The following is a 6,000-nucleotide window of genomic DNA, read 5'->3' on the forward strand; positions in this document are numbered from 1 at the left end:
ACGTTGGTGCCTGGCCGGGAAGTTCCATTATCCCTTCCCTCAACACCTTCCAGGGTTCATGGCTCCCACGGAATGTCTACATCAAGAACAGGCCTGACACGGTGCAATGCTACTGCTTCTGACCCCATTAAAGAGCAGCAGGGATGACATGCAAACCTTTGTCTTTATCACATTTCTGTTTGTGTGGGTTTTTTTTATAATTCTGTATCTTTTAACAGACACCTTGGACCCATCAGTCCATAAAATGAGTGGGCTTAAAAGCTTCATGTCTGTGAGATTATAGAAAGTCTATAATAATAATAAATAATAATAAAAATAAATAATAATAATAAAAAGTCTATAATAACTATAGAAACAGAATTATGTGCTTTACACCTGCATTTTAGTAGCAGTGAAGATGAGAGTAAGAAACGATTGTCACCAACAGCACAGCAGCATTTTCTGTCTCAGCTGTTCTTCGCTGTTCCACTCCCTGCATGCTTTTCTTGTCTCAGACTTCATAGTCAAAAGGATGCACTGACAGCAATCCCCAAGACTTACTCCAGAAAAACCCAGCATCATCCATGCTGCCACTCCAGGGAGCAGCCAGCAAGGGACCATTCCTTGGTAAACATGTTGACAGCTGAAGTACAAATGCTGTTGCAATAAGAAAAGTCTTGACATTTCAGATGCCTTTTATAGAAAGAGATGATGGGATTAAAAAGTGTCCTTTGTATTTTATAAGAAATCCTTTTTAGTAGCAATTTCTTTCAAACTGACGAGCTGTAGAAGTCTCTACTAAAATCTCTAAATCGTACTTATCTTTCAAACAAGCTGATGATGTCCTACTAACTTATCTTACTGAGATACATGATCACCAACACCTGGTGAAGATGAAACTTCAGACATAAGAGCATGGACGGATGATGGTTTTGCTATCATCTTGAGTGCCAGAATTACTAACCACGTTATGGTGAGAGCTATGATCAAAGTTTTATTTTGTTTTTTAACTAGCTGCAAATAAGTTTTTTATTGAAAAAGTAAGATCTCCAAACACTGCATATTTATTTGCTTGTGATCATGGAAATAGTTTTTTGTTTATTTTACAGAATTGGCTGAATGAAATCCAAGTCCACACAATCAGCAGTATAAACAATGAAGAACATTTAAACCTTCTGTTTCTAACAACCCCTCAGTGAATTTCTTAAGAAATATGGGTGAAAGGCACATTTGTGACATTTTGAACTTTAAAGGAAACAAACACACTTTGTTTGAGAGAAGGGAGAGGCCTGGTATTGACTGTATCTGAACTGTTATTTCAAAAGGCTGTAAGATATTTGTTGTTCAATTAATTCCAATTTTTTCAACTGAAGATAGTTCACTTCTAACTTGTCTGTGCATGACATTTCAGTGCTAATTTACTGTAATATTTTCATCTGAGGAGAAGCTAAAAGGCCACCACAGTTCTCTCTATGCATTTTAGTATTAGCACTATTGCAGTTAAAATCACTTGGTCACTGATCAAGCACCAGAAATCACCAGTATATTAATTCTGGAGTGGACATAGAAAAGGACACATATCAACAATACCCTTGGAACAGAAAATGTTGGTGCTGATGGGAAACGAGCAACTTTAATCCTTTTTCTGACCAACACCCCATCTTCCTGCACTAGCTGTTAGGAAGCACTTAGTAGAGGAGAGAGGACAGCTTTTCTGTTTCCTTTAGACATCCTCCTGAGTAAAACAGCTTTGAGGAGCTGCTGCCACTTGAACCTGAAACAGATCTTAATATTAGATTATCTTAATATTAACTTTAATTCTAAATATAGTGACCTTACTGAGCATATAGTAAGGACTTAAGGAATCAGGTAAGACACTTGTACATGGATGCTGAGGGCAGTGCATGCCCCTGCATTCTTCCATATGGCTATGAACGTAAAGATGCATCCTCCCCAAGAGTGCTCATTGGAATGTATGCATATTCTGGGGCTTTCTGATAATTGGTTTGTCCACAAATCTGAACTCATGCCTCGCTGCATCCAGCAGTTGTGCTTAGAGCAAACTGCCTTGACATCCTCCTTTCTACTGAGAGAGGGCACAGCACCGGTCATCATCCCTGGTGTACACTATAGAATTCCCTGGCTATACCAGGCATATTTCCCAGGCACTTCTTCCTCTCCTTTTGTCTTTTCGATATCTAGCTGTGCTGACACAGGTTTCCACTGTAGAGCAGAACAGAAAAATTGGGCAGGACAAAAGCAACCATTTTTATCTTTGTCAGAAAATTCTGGATATACCCAAAAAAGTGGGTGCACAATGACATGGGAATACAGTTTTGTGTGGAAGGTGGAAAATCTCTTTGTTGTTATTGTAGCACACTGTCACTGCAATCTATGACTGAACAATAAAGTCCTTCCAAAATTCAAATTGACGGCTTCACTGTAGGTATGGTAAAGTCTTCCAGTCTCACTTGATGTCCTTGCATTCTCTAAAGTATACAGAACTGACATGAATTAAAATCCTGAAAATTTAACATGAGCTCACTTCTCCTGTGTCCTTTCCTGAATGCATTGAAATGCTCACAGCAGACTAATTATTCATGAGTTATTGATGCTGCATTTGTATATCTGAAGTGCTGGGACAAAAAAAAAAAAAAAAAAAAAAAAAAAAAAAAAATGAGACCATATATCCATATATTACACCAATATTTTTAAGTAATCAGGCATTCTTAGTCATCAAGGCACACTTGAAATTGGTCTGTTTGGTTTTAGTTCTCAAAACAGCCAAACACAAATGCATGCAGGGAGTATACACAGCAGTGTACTTTATCCCAGGAGAAATAATTGGAACTTTATGGGATATTTGTGACCTTCCCTTGAAATCAGCATTCAGAAGGAAAATGCAAACTCCAAATAGACATCATCCTCCTCATAAACACTTTCTGAATCCATTTATTACCATTTGACACAATAAGAAAAGAAATAAACATCCTTGCTTCTACGAAGAAAAAAACACCTGAGGAAAAGTCTTGGAAAGTATGATTTTGTCAGGTGCTTAGTTATGGCTGTAGCTTCACATAACAGGATGTAGCATATGACTTCTACAGTTGAAGATGTAATTTACTTACCCTTTGCCTTGTGAACTCTTGGGGTTTAGCAACTGATGCCTCAAAGGTTGAAATAAATGTCAGACAAAGGATCAGGTAGAAGCAATGGAATTTGATCAGTCAGATTATAGAGACAAAGGCACAGAACTTAGTAACACAGAAACTTTCCTCATTTCTTTTTGTTTTGGCCATCACACCCCTTTATTCCAGAAGCTACTGAACACGCCTTCTACAGAGCAAACTGGAAAACTGCTGCACACACTCATCAGCTAGTTCTGAAATTGAGCCTGTTTTCTTCTTTTCTTAGAAAGTAACTTACGATTTCCACATAGAAAAGCATTTAGAAAAATATAATGTATTTTGTGTCATGTAGCTGTGACTTTAATATGAATGTCTCCAAAAAAATGTACTTTTAAACAGCATAATTACATTTTATCACAGTATCTACTTCTCAATTCATTTCATGCATTTGCTGCAGTGCTGCCTCCTCTGGCCCAGGTGATAACTTTGTGGTGGCATTAGTGAAGCAGATAAGAGGAGGAAAAGGATTCTCTAAAATTTACAGGTTTTGAAAATGATTTGTTACATTTCTGTTATCATACATTTTGTATACAGGTTTCTTTGGAAACAATTATCTTAGTCACCAGAATGAGATTTCAGCTTGAATCCTGTGTGAATTACTTTTGTTTTTTACTCACCATATTGAATAACCTAGATAGTTTTCACTTTGAGTTGTGATTAAAATGCTGGTAGAAGCTGGACCTTGTGTAAGCTTTTCTTTACGACTATTCATTTCCCCAGGTACCCATAAAAATACATCTTTTACTACTCACCAATAAACAAGAACCAAAACCAACCTCTTCTTAACAACAGTTAGGGAAAAAATTTAGCATTCTGTTCTCACTGTTAAATCAAATGCATCATACCTCCCCACACCACCCTGCAACTGCTGTGTGCAAACCATCTGCATAAGTAGGAATGGCAAAGGCAGCTCAGAGCTGTGGTGGTCCAAATCAGCCATGCAGGACCTGTAGGCATTCACAGGAATGGCATCATTTAAAGATATTCTTCATGCAAATAAAGAGAGAAAAGTGTTGCTTAGTAAAGTTCCTGTGCAAAAGGACAACACACCAATTCTGAATGTTTGTGGTCTGCTGAAGGGTAAATGTTTTACAGAAGGTATCTGTATTTCCTTGCATTAGGTCATTCTAGGTATATTTTGGTCTCATCCAGATGTTGATTATGAGCAGAGAACTGAGCTTTTCCTCTAAAAAAAAAAAAAAAAAAAAAAAAAACCAACCAATTTGAAAGTTCCCTGACATCTGGTTGAAGGTAATAATTAAGACTCATGAGAATCTTGAAATACTTGCTCACATAGGTCTGAGTCATGCCTTTAGTCCAAGAGGAGACTATTCTTGGTATACAGAAGCTGGAAAACAGGCAAAATAAACAATCTGACTGCCTTCTCTTGACACTGGCAGCATTTTAGCACTGACCTTTGCATTTTGCCTGCTTTAAGGTAGGAGAGGAGCACGCCCATGAGCCTCCGTGCAAAGCACCTGTATCTTAAAAGAATGGAGATATATCTCTGAAGGGCTTATAACTACAAAATCATCTATTCAAGATTTTCTCAGGAAAGATTAATGATGTGGCAGCCTTGTAATCAGTGGCCAAACTGCACTGCGGTATTCACAACAGGTGACTCTGATCACGTACAAAATAAACAGGAAGGCTCCATCTGAGGACATACAATACATGTGAAAGAGCTGTCAAGCCAATTGCTCCAGACCTGCAGTTATTGTGCAGGTTGGAAATTTAATTATGCTTTATTAAATATAGATATATATTCCTTCTGAGGCATTGATACTAAAGCAACAGCTACATGCTAAGAAATACGCTATGTTATTCTAAACACTTTTTTAACGCAGAAATTGAAAGCTATGTTGTAAGATCCTAACTAAATCTGAAGAAAAGAGGTGAGGCAAGAATCAAACCTAAGGTTGATATAAGCAAACCTAATTAGGTATAAATGAGTACAAAGACATTTTGAATTACGTTATTCAGTATTTTAAATTCAACAAGTCTATGCAAACTTATGACAATGTACTGTTAAGTGTAACATCTGCACAGGACACTCACATTGGAAAGGAGAGGAGGAAGCAAGGGCAAGAACCAAACTAATGCTGAGCTGAACAAAACTCTGCTTTTGCAGAAATCAATGGAAGGAAGTGGATAAAATTCTGCATAACCTGGCCTGGTCTCACACCAGCCCTACTCTAAGCAAGAGGTTGCGCTAGGAACTCTAGAATACCCTTCCAACTTGAATTGTCCTAAGACCCTGTGGTCACACTCAGAACACGCAGATATTACTCTGAAAGGTAAAAACCACCAGATTTTTCTGAAATAATTGCCCACACCCTGTAACCACTACACTTATACTTGTATTTTCTACATTAAACCTAGTGTGCAGCTACACTCCTCATAACAGTGACAATTCTGGTGATGGCTACCTCAACAGACAGCATCTTGCTTATGTTGGAGCTGGAGACAGATTTGCATTCAAATATCAGGTAGCCTATCAGTACCTGTCATGGTTTGACAGAAAGAGGCTTTACCACATCATAAGATTTTAGGCATCTGACTCCTTTTTAAAGATTATTTTAAGAAAGGAAGACACCTACATTTGGAACCCTCTTTATAATATCTTAATTTAACTTTCAATTAAAGTAGGCAACTGGGATTTAACTAGAGTCATTATAAGCTCCAGCAGTGACCTACCTGTCATCCACAGCCTCAAATTCACTTGTGACTGGTGGAAAAACCCCCCTGCTGATTTTTGGTGCAAATAGACACAGCACAAACTACAGTTTTCTTTGGTCTTCCTCAGAGAACACCATTCCCAGCTCTGCAGCTG

This window comes from Centrocercus urophasianus, unplaced genomic scaffold (genome assembly GCF_019232065.1).
Source record: "Centrocercus urophasianus isolate 14NV4802_14NV808 unplaced genomic scaffold, USGS_Curo_1.0 seq_25, whole genome shotgun sequence".
Taxonomy (NCBI): Eukaryota; Metazoa; Chordata; class Aves; order Galliformes; family Phasianidae; genus Centrocercus; species Centrocercus urophasianus.